Consider the following 18,573-nt stretch of genomic DNA (forward strand, 5'->3'; position numbering starts at 1 on the left):
AATTTCAAAATTACAAGACATTTTAAAATTTACTTCTCTATACTGAAAAATAAAAGACCATAACAATAGCATTTCTTTAGAAAACTTTAAAGTTTAAAAATTGAATTTCTTATAGCAATCTTGTGAGAAAGTAGATGCCATTTTAGAGGAATGATTATCTTAATATATAAATATGAAAAAGGTTTTACGTAGTTACCAATATTTATCTAGCTACTAAGTAATGGTGGTGAGATTTAAATTTAAGTTACTGAATTTATAGGACCAACCAGTATCTCATCATGCCTGTCATTTTGGCTATAATATCTCTTAATTTTTCTAATTGGAAGTGGCATGGTCAAGATATAGTAATTAATTGATGTATAATCTAATGTCTGCTTGACTTTGAGTAGTCATACTTAAATGATGATGTTAGTTGATATTATACAGTATTTTGCCTTTTTGAAAAATTTTTTAAACATATTATCTCACTTGACCCATAGAAATAATATGTCAAGTTGGCAGGATGAGAAAAGTTGTGAGAAAGGTTATGTGATGTATATATTTCTCTGAAAAATGGCATATTATAAATTCATAGCATTTTAAATTAGGAAAGGAAGTTAGAGAGTATGTAGTTTAAATCTTAAGGAAATTGTGCTCCCAAGAGCTCTTATGACTTTCAAGTACTCATAGAGCTAATTTGTGGTGGAATCACAAGCAAAAGTGAGGTTTCTTGATTTTTTCTTCAATATTCCTGATGCTACCTAAGCTACTTTTCATTAAATCATTGTAGACCATCCCTGTCTTATATGGAGGTTTTGTTTAAAATTTCATCTGTTATTTAAATTCTTTAATTCAATTCATCATATTCCATAATTATTAATCATATTCTTAGTGATTATGATTTACTGTGTCCAGGTCTTCAGATAAGGTTTACATTTAGAAATTCTACCTTGTAGGTCCAAATAGAACAAGTTTCAGCCCTCTTCTACATAACAGCATTTTACATCAATTAATCTTCATTTTTCTTTTATTTTCTCTAAACCAATAAGAGCATTGTGGAGCTAGTAGGAGAAAGTGCCTTAAACCCTGAAGGATAAATGAATTTAACGACAAGTTTGCTAGGCACACCTTCTTCTCCCCCTCCCCCCTTTCTTTCTCTCTCTCTATTTCTTTGCCTGTCTCTCTCTGTGTGTCCCCTATCTCTCCCCTGACACTCACACACAGTATAAGGTGCAAATAAAAAACAGAATTGGAGCTAAAGAGTACTTTTACAGGGATATTACACTTACATGGGTGGTTGGCAAGAAAAAAAAGGGAAAAAGTCCAAGGAAAAGAGTCCTGAATGAAGAGAGATATGTCAGAGACTTCTTCCAAAAGAGCAGTCCCAAATGGCAGTTACTAATCAGAAGTGCAAGATCTCAGAATCTTGTTTTTGTTATGTCTAGACTAGCTCTCTGGAGGACCTCAGTACCAGCCCAAGTCTTTGATCTTAGAAGAGGAGTGAAGAGGCAGAACTCATGGGGATGGTCAAACATAGAATCTGTTTATTTCTAATTCTCTCAGCCTTATATACCCTAATACCCTTATACAACTATAGCAACTTTGCACATGTGGTAACTATATATTATGCATATAGGACAATATAAACAACTTGCTATTGTATGTAGATGACTCATTGCTGCTTGGTATCACTCTGCTTCAACTGCAGCACAGATTGTCACTGCCTCCTGACATCTCAGAAAGACCAAAACCCTTAGGAAAGATGGGGAACTGAACCAGATACTGTCAGCATGTTCCCTCTGGGCTGAAGGGTATTATACCTAGCCCAGAGTTCCCGCACTATCTGTAGCGCTGTATATTTCTCCCTTTCTTTTGTTTTAATTGAAGTAGATATATATCAGTGGTTAAATGTATCAGCTTGGGAGAAATCACACAAGCAAGTAGTAACATAACACAATATGAATAAATAAGATACCATAAAAGACTCTTTTTAATGAGTCCCAAAAGGAAGGTATAGAAACTCAATTTATAACCACACATACATCTCCTTCAGCAGTCAAGAGATAATCCAAAACCAATCTATTGTCCATCACTTCATGTGTTAGGGAATTCAGTGATTTTTACAGGTTTTGAAATCCTGCATCAGTCTCATTAATAATTATTTTTGAAGTTCATGAGTCAATTGCCATACACATAGGACTAACAGCTATGCTCTTTCAGTGATGGACATAGAGATGGAACCACTCATCTTGGGTTTTCTCTTCATTTTGAGGGTCTTCTCTTTTTCTATCTCTCTTTGATGGACAAGGTGGAAATTCTATACATATAACTTAATACAATTGGCTTTAAGGAATTACATAAGTATTAGAATAAGGAAAAAGAAGAGAGAGAAGGAGGAAGAGGGTACTGATAAAACAGTTGAAAAGCATGAATAATTATATAAGAACTGAGTTAAGTACAATGCTGATGAAATTAAGGAATGTGGTGCTTCATAGAAAAGGCCTTTAGGGCATTCCCTATCCCCTGACTTACCCTCCTCAACAAACCCTTTATGGGTGGAGGGAGAAGGAGGAGGGGGAGGGGCAGAGACACCATCAGCAGAAGTTATGCAGGAGCTTTTGTCCACCCTCCATGACAAGATTACAAAAGGCACTAGTTAAAGATAAAAAAAGGACAGGATATACCTGATTTAAGAATAGAAGCAAACCCTGTTATTCAAGAGTTTCACTCTTCAGGTCAAGAAAGGAGAAAATATACTCCTTTTGATCTGGAAATTATCAAAGATTTGAAAAAGGGTTGCACTCTTTATGGGGGCTACATCATCTTATGTTAATATGGAATTAGAGAATTTGGCTTATGAAATTTTAATCCCTAGTGATTGGAAATCTATAACAAGGACATGTTTAGATACTGGACAAAACTTATTGTGGCTTTTGGAGTATAGTGAATTATGTAGGCTACAAGACCAACAAAATAGGCAAACTTGAGTTAAAATACCAGTCACCTTTGATCAACTCGCAGGTAAAGGTCAGTATGCAGACACTTTAGCACAGATTAATTACCCTTTGATAGCATATGAGCAAATTGCTGCTGCAATCAAAGCATGGGGCACCAGGAAAGCAAAATAGAGAGGAAGTATTCAAGAAAAGAGAGCAAGGTCCAAATTAACTCTTTTTTGTGGGACATCTGCAAAAAGTTTCATGCGAACCATTGGTGAAAATGTAACAACAGCAATAATGATAAAACAATTTGCTAGAGAAAATGCTAATGAGGTTTTGTAGAAGAATTATACTACACAAGGATGATATTTTAGAGGAGATCAAAAGATGTTGTGCCATAGTGGGCACAAATACTTTTTATACCCAGGCTATGATGCAGAACATGGGAAGATGGGGTCCCTCTTGGCAAGGACTTCCAGAGATACTCTCCGTGCTTTCAGTGTAGTAAAGTGGGGCATCTGAAAGTTCGGTGTTGACATAGAGATAGAGAAGATAGGGTGAGAGAACAAGACCCCAAACCCCATGTCCAAAATGCAACTGAGGTTTCTAGGCTCAGGGAAACAAGAGGTGGAGCCTACCTAGCTCCAAGGCCTCAAACAAAAAAACAGGTAGGGCATAATGGCAGCTGATTTACATCCAGAAAATCTTTAAACGTTCAATACTATCATATGATCAATTAGCAGAGAAATAATCAGATGAGAGAAAGGGATTACAATTAGGGAGAATATAGCTTTTATAACCCAACATAAGAACAGTGTCCAATGTGAGCAGCTCCACTGTCTTTAGATAATCTCCAGGTGATGTGGAGAGATCCAGAAAGTGATGAATGGAAGGTACCAAAAAGGTTAACTGCTTGGTGGAGAGAGGTTGCTTGTCTCTCTACAGATGGAGAAGGAATCAGATAGGTTACAATGAGCATCTTGAGAGATGCAGAAAAAGAGAAAAACCTCGAAATAAAGGAGAAGACCTAAGAAACATCTGACACTGAAAGAGCATGGCTGATAATGAGAGTGTTACAGAACTTCAAATTCCACAGGAATCATTGAATTCCCTGAGATGAAAAATTGTTGATAAGACTGTTGTAGAAGTTCAAAACCAGTAGGAATCATTGGATTCCCTGAGACATGATAAGACTGATACAGGACTTTAAAATCTGCAGGAATCATTGGATTCCCTGACACATGAAGTAATAGATAATAGATTGGTTTTGGACTATTTCTGACTTATGGATACTTATAATTCCTTATGTTGATTCATGTTGTTACATCACTACTAGCCTGTGTTACATTACTGTGTACTTATGTAATACTTCCCATGCTGATGAATTTATGTATACCTGTTTCAAGTGAGACCCTTCAGAAACTTGCTAATCTGGTTTGACTCCCCATTTCCCTTTGGTGTTTTCATCTCCCTTACTGAGACGTCAGGGAAGGCATGATCACCTCCTTTTTGGGGTTCTCAACTCCCTGAGAAGTCAAGGATGGCATGTTCTAAAACAAAAGAAAGCAGGACATGTAATGGGCCAGAACTCTGGAGAAGCATACTTGAAAGAAGGTTTTAACTCAGTGCAATTGATAATATAAGGGTTATCTAGTTTAGCATGGTGATTAATAGTTCTCTAGTTCAGTACATGTACTTAATAATTTATATAGTTCTATAAGATTGACATCTATTCTGCAAGACTGACACCTATGATGATGTAATTAGAGTATATAAGAACCAACAAGAATTGAATGAGGGAGACATTCCATCTTCATTAGCCTCGTGGTGGCTGGCTGCCCTCCTGCTTCCCCCCACTGAGACCAAGGCCCATCTGAAAGGCCTCTAGAAAGCTAGCTGAGCCCCAGGCAAGGAGACAGACTGTGAAAGAGACAATAAAAATGTTTGGACTTTATTTCTGACTATTCTTGTAGTGATTATTCTGTTGAAATGAAGGCTAGTACAAAGACCCCCAGAAAGCTAACCAGAATATTAAAAATACTAAGAAAATAGCCTCCTCCACCCCAGGGAAGTATGCAGAATGCATAGTTAGGTAAATAAAGAAGCTAGGCTTGTTGGTAACTCAGAGGCAGATCATTGGGCTCTTAAATATAGTAGAGTGCACATCTCCTTTGCTACCTAAGGGAGAAAAATTAGAGCCAGATAAGTGGGAACTAATGTGAGAGCAACTAATTGAATATTATGAAGCTATGGGTCCTGATTCAATTCCTGAAGAAACTTTTCTTATGTACAATATAATACAATTGTCTTTAAAATATCCCACAAGTTATAACAAAGTATCTGAAAAGCATGGAGAATTGGACAAGAACAGAGCTGATGAACTTAAGGGATGTGTTGCTTCTCACTTTCACAACTCAGTTACATCCGAGCAGGTGCCATTAGGATGCCCATTCCCCATCTCTTGATTGTCCTCCCTCAATTTTTCATGGGTGGAGGGGGGAGTAGAAGGGGGAAGGGCAGTGACACCACCAGCACCACCCATGCAGAAGCTTTGTTCATCCCCTATTACATGACTACAAAGGGCACTAATTAAAGCCAAAAATGAAGGACAGGATATATCTGATTTAAAAATAGAAGCATATTTGTGATTGAAGAGTTTGACTCTTTAGGTCAAGAAAAAAAAAACACTCCATTTAATCTAGAAAATTATCAAAGATCTGAAAAAGGCTCTCACTCTTTATGGGTCTACATAGTCTTATGTTTTTTGTTTTTTGTTTTTAGTGCAACTCATTTTATTTTATTTTTATTTTTTTTATTTTCTTAAATTTTTTCAAATTAATTTTATAATTATAACATTTTTTGACAGTACATATGCATAGGTAATTTTTTTTTATAACATTATCCCTTGTATTCCCTTCTGTTCTGAATTTTCCCCTGCTTCCCTCCACTCCCTCCCCAGATGGCAGGAATTCTCATACATATTAAATATGTTATAGTATATCCTAGATACAATATATATGTGCAGAACCGAATTTTGTTGTTGTTGTTGCAAAGGAAGAATTGGATTCGGAAGGTAAAAATAACCTGGGAAGAAAAACAAAAAATGCTAACAGTTTACACTCATTTTCCAGTGTTCCTTCTCTGGGTGTAGCTGATTCTGTCCATAATTGATCAATTGGAACTGGATTAGATCTTCTCTATGTTGAAGATATCCACTTCTATCATAGTACATTCTCATACAATATTGTTGATATAATGATCTCCTAGTTCTGCTCATTTCACTCAGCATCAGTTGTACATGGTCTTATATTAAGATGTTATTAGAGAATTTGGCTTTTGAAGTTTTAATCCATAATGATTGGAAATCTATAGCAAGGACATGTTTAGAACTTGGAAAAAACTTATTGTGGCTTTCTGAATATAGTGAACTCTGTGGAATACAAGCCCAATGAAAGAGGCAACCTGGAGCTAATATTTATCCACTACTAGAATGCTATAGCCCTTGATTGTAGAATCGTTTGTCTCTTATCTATTCCACTGATCCACTACTCTATTTCTTAGCCAATATCAAATGATTTTGTTGATTGCTGCTTTATAATATAGTTTTAGGTTTGGTCCTGTTAAGCCACCATCCTTCTCTTTCTTTTTTTTTTTTCATTAATTCCCTTAATATTCTTGATCTTTTGTTCTTTCAGATCAGTTTTCTTCTTATTTTTTTTAGTTCTATAAAATAATATTTTGACAGTTTGATTGGCATGGCACTGAGCAAGTAGTCTAATTAAGGCAGAATTGTGATTTTTATTATTTTAGCTTAGCGTACCTATGAGCATTTAATATTCATTGACTTGAGAATTCATCCCATTCAAATCTACAGTTATGAGCTTTGCATTCCCCTTCATCTTATTTTTCCCCTGTTGATATTTTTATTCTCTCTTTTTAACCTGTTCTTAATAGTGTTTATTTTTACCCACCCCACTCACTACTTTATCTTCTATCACTCCTTCCCCTCTTCTATGATCTTTTCCCCTAGTATTTCTGCCCTCCCTTCTACTCTGTCCCTTCCTTTTCTTTCCTATTACTTTTCCTACTTTTTTGTAATATTAATTAAATTTCTATACCTAACTGAATGATTAAGTTATTCCCTATTAGAGTCAAAACTGATGAGATCAATTTTCAGTTTTTGCTCATTCCCTTCCCTTCTTTCCCTTGATTGCCCCTCTTTTGCCCCTCTTCATGTGAACTAATTGTCCCATTATACATCCCCTTTTCTCTTTTTTTCAATATAGACTTTTTCTCACTCCTTACTGTCTTTTTCTTTATGTCATAATATCATTGTCCATTCATAAACACACTCTCAGTCTTGTGATGCACACCTTGCCCCAATCTGCCCCAGTGACAGTTACAGTTGTTTTTTTTTTTTTTTTTTTTTTCCTGAGGCTGGGATTAAGTGACTTGCCCAGGGTCACACAGCTAGGAAGTGTTAAGTGTCTGAGACCAGATTTGAACTTGGGTCCTCCTGAATTCAAGGCTGGTGCTCTATCCATTGCGCCACCTAGCTGCCCCGACAGTTACAGTTTTCAAGAGTTACAGATATAATTTTTTCATCTAGGGATGTAAACAGTTTAATCTTTTAATAATATGTCCCCCCCACCCCTGTTTACCTTTCTATGATTCTCTTGAGTCCTGTGTTTGTAGATTAAAATTTCTGTTTAGTTCTCTTTTTTTCAATAGAAATGATTTAAAGTCTTCTACTTCAATGAAGATTCATTGTCTCCCCTGAAAGATGATGCTGAGACCCCAAATTAATTATTGGTTGTAAATCTAGTATCTTTGCCTTCCAGAATATGGCATTCCAGGTCCTTTGATTCTTTATTGTAGAAGCTGCCAGATCCTGGGTAATCCTGACTGTTGCTCTTTGATATTTGATTTTTTTTTTTTTCCTGGCAGCTTGCAGTATTTTTTCTTGATATTGTAGTTCTGGAGTTTTGTAACAATTTTCCTTGGGATTTTCCTTGCGGGATGTCTTTCTGAAGATGATGGATGTATTCTTTCTGTTTCTAGAATATTGGGGTAATTTTTCTCGTTGACCTCTTGAATAATGCTATCTAGGCTTTTGTTTTGGTCATGAGCTTTAAGTAGCCCAATAAATTTTAAAATTGTACCTTCTGGATCTATTTTTCAGCTCAATTTTTCAATTTTCTTCCATTTTTATTCTTTTTAATTTCTTTGACTGATGTTGCTGCCTTACAGAATCATTAGCTTCCATTTTCTCTGTTCTAGTTTTTAATATGTGATTTTCTTTAGTTAGCTTTTGTATTTCTTTTTCCATTTGTTTAATTCTACTTTTTTAAGAGTTGTTTTTTTTTTTCAGACAATTTTTTTCCTTCCTTTTCCAAGCTATTGACTCTCTCATGTACACCTCTCATTTCCTTTCTCATCATTGTCTTCTACCTCTCTTATATGCCTTTTAAAGTTTTTTATGAGTAATTTTAAGAAGCCTCTTTGGGCTTGAGAATTTTTCTGTGGACATTCTGTCCTCAACTGAGTTTACGTTTTGATCTGTTCTGTCAAGGTTCTTTTCTGTTTCTTGCTCATTATCTTTCTTTTTCATTTGGCATTTCCTCTTGTTTTTACTTTTATGGTTAAGTTCTGCTCATGGAGTAAAGGGAGTATTATTCTAAACTCTATGTGTAGTTCTGAGGATTGGGTTTGAGTACAGAGGCAAGTGAACAACAACAAAAAGAGTGAGACTGTCATATTGTGATCCACATTCAGTTCTCACAGTTCCTTTCTCTGGATATAGATGGGTTTCTTTATCACAAGATCTTTGGAACTGAGATTATTAAACTTTCAACTCATTTCTTGACCTATCATTTTGGGGACTGACTTCTTAGAGTGATCTATTTTATTGAAGTTATTGGAAATATTATGTACATCTGAAAATGTACTCAAGGCATCAGAAACTGAAGTGGATTTATAAAGAAATTATAATTTTTATTCTTACGATGATGAGGCAATGTAGCATAATGTATGTAATTATCTTTGAATCTTGAAAGATCTGAGTTCAAGTCCTATCACCCTGAAAATCGTTAAATGATTTGCTTACACTTTCTCAATGCTTAAAAATTCCATGATTTAAAGTAGTAATTCCTGCACATTTTTACTCCTGTGTGAATCAATAGAAAGATAATTTAAGTACAAATAGCATCCACATATATATATGTAGATAGAATGTTTTAATCTTGGTTAATGTTCAGGTTCTGCTTCTTACTAGTATGTGAATGTAAAAAGCAAAACAAAAACAAAGCAAAAACAACTAGCATCATCTTTCCTTCAAATATCAGCCTCCTTATCTGTAAAATAAAGCTATCATCCAAATGAACTTCTTGGTCCTTTAAAATGATAATGACTTACAGGAATAATGGAACTTAAAGGTCAAAAAACAAATCCCCATTGATTTATAGAAGACAAAACTACTGAGGTGTAAGTGATAAAATAACTTTCACCAGGAAATATTGATAACAAGCAGAAGAATTAGGATTTGCACCTAAGGCTTCTGTCTCCAAAGTCAAAACTTTTTGCACTTGACAAGACTGAATTTGCCTAACTGTTGTGACTAAAAACAAATAATTGTTGCTGTTCAGTCATTTCAGTCGTGGGTAACTATTTATAACTCCATTTGGTTATATTTCTTGGAAAAAAATGGCTTGCCATTTTCTTCTCTAAAACTATTCATTATATTTTGATAATATCCCCTTCCAAACTTAGGTAATTCTAAGACTAGATACAAATAGTGTTGGGCCCTTATTAAAAGTCATTCCAACTTGATAGAAATTTGTACTAGACTTTGTAATTTTGCTTGAATATGTCGAGTAATCTGCATACTATGAAAGGACATCATTGCAAGAATTAAGGAGAGAGTCTTTTGTTTCCTAGAGGACCAGTATGTGCATATGCTTCAGACACTCCAAATAATTTATATTTATGCTTTATTTTAAAATTTGGTTTTGAGTGCTTTAAATTTTCAGATAAGGAAACTGAGTCAAGTAACTAGAGAGGAAGTAAAGTTTGACTATCATTACTTGAGAGAGTGAATCTAGTTGTAGACAGACAGTGAAAGAAAGAGACCCAAGAGAAGGAGAATATAAGGATATCTAGTAGCTAAAATCTGTATTTTGCCATTGAAAATCATTGAAAAAATGAATTTGGGTAAGCTGATCCAAGTTATTTGAATTTTTCTTTCTTTCTTTTTTTTTTTTTTTCTATTGAACTGATTAGATGTTTGGGATTATGCTTCTGTACCATATTGCCTTTTTATTTTATTTTTTTAATATTGAATATACTGGACATTTTCACATGCTGTAAGTACAGTCAAAGTAATAGAGCACAAATAGGACTAGTGAACTAGAGAGAGAAACACTCCTATATTCTTGGAAGGCACTTACTCATTTACTGACCCTGTGGGCTTGAATGAAAAGACTTCTTGCCTCCTAAAAGAAGATTCACATCAAGAAACAAACATTGTTTTTGTCAGAAATTTCTGAGCCTTATTGAGATAATAAATCAGAACAAATATAGTTGAACTGCTTTGGTAAATGCTGAGTAGGCAGATCATACTGTTCTGGCTGCCAGGATTTGGCAGTTTCACAATAAGGCTAAATAGGAACCCACTTGCCTAATTGAATTCTGAGGCTGTTAGTTCATATATATGTGTGTTTGGATAACAATTTCAGAACTCAGGTGTTTCTTTGATCTATTATTGAACCCAGCTAGATGTGATCTTTATAATTAGATTACATTTTATTCCAAAGCAGCTTCATTATTCAGGAATCATCAATTTGATATTCATCATTTTTTGATGTATATAATACTTCATGGAATGAGTCCCTTACAGTTTATTTGTAACTCATTTATATTAAAATGAAGTCATAAAGAAATATTTATCTGTATATTTTGTTGTATTATGAGAATAATCTTAATTCCATATGTATATATAACTTATCCCCACCCCCACTCCAAGTGTCTTGCTATGTATGATCTCATTTGATTACCACAAAAATCTATGAGATAGAGGGGACATCTTCACTTTATGAACTAATTGAAACTTGAGAGATTTAAAAAAGTCTTTCTCAAGGTCTCACATGTAGCAAATTGTAGGCTCAGATCTTTTGCCTTTTGGCTCAATTTTTTTACTTACATCTTATGCACTGTTGAAATACTCACTGACAGTCATAATGAGCTCTCCCTCCAAAATACTGCTGCTGATTGTCTTTTGTATGGAAAACCTTTCTATCTCCAGTAGACATAAGATGTCAAAACAAATGATTAAAAGTAGAAATCCTAATCACAAAATCCCTTACAGTTTATTATGATGATGACAGCTTGTTACAGAACCACCATATGCACCTCATTTAGATAAATTTTTTTCTTATGCAAAACCAAGTGAAATATTAAATGGAGTTTACTTTTCCTTAGCATATTTTAGCAATGGTATTAGTGGATTCATAGAACTGGATTTACATATTTATAACTATGTATGACATGTCTGTAATATAGTAATGTAGTAATGTTATATATGCCATTATAAATAAATTGTGTGTTTTATATGTTAAACATATAATTTATTTTCTATAATATATTCATATCCATCCATAATCTAAGTCACTTATTTCACTGGTAAGGAAAATAATACCCAGAACAGCTGTTACTTTCTTTTTTTTTTTTAATAACTTTTTATTTACAAGATATATGCATGATATATTTTTCAGCATTGACAGTTGCAAACCTTTTGTTCCAACTTTTCCCCTCCTTCCCCCTCCTCCTCCCCCAGATGGCAGGTTGACCAATACATGTTAAATATGTTAAAGTAAATACAATATATACATCTCCATACAGTTATTTTGCTGTACAAAAAGAATCGGACTTTGAAATAATGTACAATTAGTCTGTGAAGGAAATAAAAAATGCAGGTGGACAAAAATAGAGGGATTGGAAATTTTATAAAGTGGTTCATAGTCATCTCCCAGAGTTCTTTCACTGGGTGTAGCTGATTCAATTCATTATTGCTCTATTGGAACTGATTTGGTTCATCTCATTGTTGAAGAGGGCCTTATCCATCAATTGATCATCATATAATATTGTTGTTGAAGTATATAATGATCTCCTGGTCCTGCTCATTTCACTCAGCACTAGTTCATGTAAGTCACGCTAGACCTTTCTGAAATTATCCGGCTGGTCACTTCTTACAGTGCAATAATATTCCATAATATTCTTATACCACAATTATTTAACCATTCTCCAATAGATGGGCATCCACTCAGTTTCCAGTTTCTGGCCATTACAAAGAAGGTTGCTTCAAACATTCTTGCAAATACAGGTCCCTTTCCCTTTTTAAAAATCTCTTTGGGATATAAGCCCAGTAATAACACTGCTAGATCAAAGGGTATGCACAGTTTGATAACTTTTAGAGCATAGTTCCAAATTGCTCTCCAGAATGGCTGGAGGTATTCATAATTCCACCAACAAGGTGTGTGTCCCATTTTTCTCACATCCCCTCCAACATTCCCCATTATCTTTCTCTGTCATTTTAGCCAATCTGACAGGTATGTAGTGATATCTCAGAGTTGTCTTAATTTGCATTTCTCTGATTAATAATGACTTGCAGCATCTCTTCATATGGCTTGAAATAGTTTCTATTTCTTCATCTGAAAATTATCTGTTCATATACTTTGACCATTTATCAATTGGAGAATGGCTTGATTTCTTATAAATTAGAGTGAATTCTCTATATATTTTTGAAATGAGGCCTTAATCAGAACCTTTGATTGTATGTTTTCCCAGTTTATTGTTTTCCTTCGAATCTTGTCAGCATTAGCTTTATTTGTATAAAAACTTTTCAATTTGATATAATCAAAATTTTTTATTTTGGGATCAGTAATGATCTCTAATTTTTCTTTTGTCATAAATTCCTTCCTCTTCCACAGGTATGAAAGGTAAATTGTCCTATTTTCTTCTAATTTATTTATAATCTCATTCCTTATGCCTTGGTCATGAGCCCATTTTGACCCTATCTTGGTATATGGCGTTAAGTGTGGGTAAATGCCTAGTTTCTGCCATACTAATTTCCAATTTTCCTAGAAATTTTTGTCAAACACTGTTAGGATTACTAAGTGAGAACTGAGGTTGTCTGGATGGTGACAAGGTGAATATGACTCGTTGGCACCCATCTGATTCCTTCTCCTGCTGAAGAAATACAAGCAAACCCTCTCTCCCAGGCATTTAACCTATCTAATTACCTTCTATTTACCACTTTCTAAATCTCTCCACATCACCTGGCGATTATCTAAGGACAGTGGAGATGCTCTCACTGGACACTGCCCTTCTGGTGGGTTATAAAACCTGTCTGCTGGAGCCAGTGCATCTTTGTCAAAAATTAGAAAATTAATGGTATAGAGAACTAAATTTAGAAGTTCCCTAGGGCTACCTGTGGCCTCCATAGGGAGAAATTATCAAGGCAGAGTGTAGCGAGCTGTCGTCTCCAGAAGCTGCCAGATCGCTCTCTGGGAAGAGATCTGCTGTGTCTACTCAAATCTTTCAGACAGATTCTTCTTCCTGTAGTGAACCGTTGTCTCCAGACAGTTGCTGTTAACTCTTGTCCTTAGAAGTGACTTCCCTTCCTGCAGAGAGCCCCGTCAAGCCTGATGCAATGCAGAGTCCTCCTCTTTCTCTGAGAGTCCTCTCTTTTATTCTCCCAGAGAATGGGCGTGGGATAATGCAAGGGCTTCTGGGAAGAACCACCCCAGCCAATGAGCTTGCCCCCTCTATCAAGTCAACCTGAGTTCTCATCTTGTAATTGTCCAGAAAACCTGAGTTCTCACTTAATAATCCTAACAAAACACTGAGTTCTTATCCCAAAAGCTGGGGTCTTTGGGTTTGTCAAACACTAGATTATTAAAATTATTGACTATTTTGTCCTTTGAACCTTACCTATTCCATTGATCAACTAGTCTATTTCTTAGCCAATGTCAAATGGTTTTGGTAACTGCTGCTTGATAATATAATTTTAGATCTGGTACCAACTGTTACTTTCTTAAGATCACACAGATAGTAAAGAGCAAAGTCAGGATTCTATTTCAGATCCTGTGTGCTTTTAACTGTACTAATCATCTAATTTTCATGGAATTATATTCCTCAGTGAGCTTTTATACTTCCTTCCCATTTGCTCAGTTTTGCTTTTTTGGGTATTCTTCTCCTTATTAGCCTTTTGCATTTTCTCTTTCTCTTACTTGAAATTTCTTCTCTCTCTCTTGATTTTCAAAAATACTTTTGAGCTCTATCATAACCTAAGACCAATTCTTACTTTTATTGGAGGCCTTGAATGTTTGAGCTTTGACTTTCTTATCTTCTAATCACTTATTTTGATTTTCCTTTCTGTGCTTATTTTTTTTTTCTGTTTGCTATTTTTTTCAATCTATTTTAACTTTTTAAAGTGTGTATAGAGGGCAAAACTCTGAAAAGGTATACTTAAGACAGTATGATTGATAAGATAATGATTCTCTAGCTAAGTATATACTTAGTGTGATGTTTAATGTGATGTTATGGTGTAATGCTCTACAGCTGGTGCATGCTAAGTATGGTGTAATGATGTAATAATACTGAAGTATTTAAGGGCTAAGGGAGGGACAGAGATCTCTGGGCCACAGCTATTAGCCACAGCTCTCAGCCACAGACACAAGAGAAGACAACAGATCCAGACTCCATCTTTAATCAGCCACATGGCCTTCCTGCTTCCTTCACTCCTCCACTAAGACCAAGGACTTGGGATGATCCGGAGGTCCTCCAGAGAGCTAGTCCAGACTTTACAACTGTGTTTCTAGGGTAGACAGTGTGTTCCAAGCTTCAGGAGTTATATGCTACAGTTTTCAGAGATTTTTTTTAGAACCCTATAAGTTTTCAGCTCTTCAAAGATGGTATGATCCAAGGAGAAGTGTGTTTACTACTCTCTTGGCCTTTGCCTTTGTCTGTGAGTGACCACAAGCACACTTTTTTGCCTTAGAACTGGGAGGAGTATCCCTGCTCTACACCTGTTCTAAGCTAGTGTGCTAATGCTTCTTTTCATCTTGTAACTGTGAACCAGACCTGTAATCCTAAGCTGAGTATAGTTAAAGCAATAGAATCCTGCCTCAATACTAGCAAAGGGACCCTTGTAATATCCTTATGACCAGCTGTTCAAACACCTAAACTGAAATTGCTGTTGTCATTTCCACAACTACCACCACTACTGCTGCTGTTTCAGTGTTTCCCTTAGCCTCTCCTATTTTGCTGGGACTCCCCTCATAATCTAGTGTGACAATCCTTTCTTGATGATCTCTCAAGTACTGTTATGAATTCGGAGGCACTAAGACTCACTCCTGGTTTTCTGGGTCCAGCATTGTGCTGGTGTTTGTGCTGGATTGCACTCAGTGTAACAGATTTTTCCTGGTAATCTTCTAAGCTGTTCTACTCCATTTTTTGTGAGTTTTTAAACTCTAAAACTGTTTAGATTCACTATTTAAAGGTATTTGGAAGGGTTTGGGGGAGAATTTAATTGAATCCTTACTTTTACTCCATCATCTTGGCTCCACCCTCAAAGTGGTAAATTTTAAAGATGTTATTTGAACTGGTTCCTTTACTTCCCAATAATCAGCTCCAGGTCAAAAATTCCTGAACATCTTTATCTCTTGCCTAAGAATATGTTACTTTGATTTTTGTGTTTTCTCTCTGCTAATTTTTTGTGTTAAGCTAAGTTATTTCAAAGAGCAAAAGCATTAAGGATGATGAGTCTTCATTATGAAGTACATGACAACTATATTTTTATAGACTTTTGTGAACCTTTCCCTAGACCATGTCTTTTTCAGAAAGGATCCATAACAGTTAAAAGTTCTAGTCCTTAATAATTCCTTTTATGAAAGAATCTAGCACTTTGAACTGAAGCTCATCATAAATAAATCTTTAGAGATAGAATATTGGGTAGGTAGTGTGCTGCAGATATGTTAGGATGCTTCAGCAATTTAGAGAGACAAGATGGAAAAGTGGGTTTGAATAACTATTAAACTGGAACACCAAGTTCATGAGAAACAATAATGTGAAATAAAGATAGAAGGATAATTAGTTGACTTGAATTTATTAAATACTTACCATGTGCCAGGCACTAAGCTAAATATTGAGAATATTTTTTAAAAGCAAAAGCTTATCCTTGCTCTCAAAGAGTTTACATTCTAAAAGGGGAAACGACTTGCAAATAACTACATACAAATGAGATATACAGGCTAAATTAAGGATAATTAATAGAGAAATACAGAATGAAGTGAAATTATAATGGGCCTCAAATGTCAGCTTATATGTCTCCAAGGGACTCTTCTTTGCATAACACCTCTTAGGGTACTGTGTCTTCCAGTCAAAAAGGCTGATCCCCAAACTCAGAAATTTATTATCCCATCCCTATCCCTTTGTACAGAAGATCCACAATCCTAAAATTCATGGTTTCCTTAAATCTTCCTCTTTGAAGTTTCCTGTTTGATATCATTTCCAACTTTCCTCAACCTCTTTGTGGATAGTGCTCCTTTACCTCTCTGATTTCATGTATATAACCTCTCCTTGGGCATGTAGATGGCACAATGGATACAAAATTGGGTTTGAAATTAGAAAGACAGATTTTCATTAGTTTAAGTCTATCCACAGATAATTACTAGTTGTGTGTCCCTGAGCCAGTCACCTAATCCTGTTTGCTTCCATTTCCTTGTATACAAAATGAGCTGGAGAAGGAAATGGCAAACAATTTAGTACCTTTGCCAAGAAAACACTAAATGGGGTGATAACTGAAACAACACAATAACAATAATAAGCTTTTCTTGGAAACAGGAATTTATTTTTATCTTTTTCTTTTTGTATTCCTAGAAAATTGCTTAGTTTTTTGGACATAGGTGCTCAATAGATAATTATTGGAATTAAAATAAAAATACATTGAGTAACAAAATTGAATAATTTGAATTGAAAATTATTTTGTTTTGATTTTAAGTTGGAGCAAGTAACACCAAATGGTTTCTTAGAGCCAAGCTTCTTAAATTGTGGCTCATGACCTCATCTGAGATTGCATAAAGTAATGTAAAAGTTTTGAAATTATGATTCATTATCAATAAATATTTGATTTGTATACCTATTTTGTTTGATTTGTATATATATAATGTTTGATAAATGTTTGATTTGTATACCTATTTGTATACCTATTTTATATATCTATATACCCATGGTTGCATAAAATTTCTCAGCTAAAAAAGGTTCACTTGTGAAAAAATTTTGAGAAGTACTGTCTTAGAGTGTGTTAGAAATGGACTAGAAAGGGAAGAGACAAGAAGCAGAAAATCCCATAGGACATAGGATAGTTATCTAGGAGTGTATTGAAGAATATAGGAACTATCTGTGTGCAAAGGAATAAGGAGGAGAAAAGTGAATGTAATAATGTGGAAATAGAATCACAATTTTTTGAAACCGATTGGATAAGATCAATGAGAGAGGATAAAGAGTCAATGTTGATTGAATTTACATAGTACTGGAAAAAGGAAAACAATTTGATTTAAAAACTCAATTCTAATTTTTTGAAATGGTGTAATTTAAATAAAAAAAGGAAATACATTTTATCTACTTGATATCAAGCTTTTGCATTCTTCAATTGTCATAAGATACAGAGTTTCTCCCTCCCTACATCATATATATTAGCAATCATGTGAAGGTTTTGAGATTAGATCTACAGCAGCCAAGAACTAAATGAATGAGAAAAATAAGCATTTGAAAATTGAATCATTTAAGCAATTGCTTTGGCTAAGATAACCAAAAAGTTCAATTACAGATTTCACAAAATTAACAATTTTGTGATACTTTATCACCAAATTTAATTAATGTCATTACCTATGCCCTCTGGTCATTCATCTGTTTGCAATCTGATGGGCTAATGCTCAGATTAAGAAAAATTCTCTTCTCTATGGAAAAGGATTAAGTGGGTTGTAAATAAAGAATAAATACTTTTTTAGCTCAAGGGAGCAGACCAAGCTAGAATCATTTAATTAGAACAGATAGAGGTGGATCTGTTCTATACTATGCTTATAACTTCACCTCATTTACTTAAGCTGTATCACACATGCAAAATATTTCTACAATTCTGTTTCTTTTTTATGTTGCCAAGAATATCTATGGGAAAATACTAATGATTACAGAATAATTTTTTTTTTTTTTTAATGAAAACTGTGTCTATCTGGTATCCTCTAGAAATGAATTGCAGAGAAATGTTTTTTATATATATATATATATATATATATATATATATATATATATATATATATATATATGTATGTATTCTCAAGAGGGAAGGGAAAGGGAAAAGAAACAGGAAAAGAAAGGAAGTAGAGGATGGAAGGCAGGCAGGAAAAGAATGAAGGAAGGAAGGATGATAAAGGAAGAAAGGAAGAAAGAGAAGGAAAAAGAAAAGAGAGAAGAGAGGGAAGGAGGAAGGGAAGAATGAAGGAAAGAAAAAAGGATGGAAAAAAGAAAGGAAGAACAGAAGGAAGAGAAGAAGTTAAGGAGGGAGGGTATGCACAAAGAAGGGAGGAAAAGGAGAAAGGAA

This window comes from Sminthopsis crassicaudata, chromosome 1, assembly GCF_048593235.1.
Source record: "Sminthopsis crassicaudata isolate SCR6 chromosome 1, ASM4859323v1, whole genome shotgun sequence".
NCBI classification, from domain to species: Eukaryota; Metazoa; Chordata; class Mammalia; order Dasyuromorphia; family Dasyuridae; genus Sminthopsis; species Sminthopsis crassicaudata.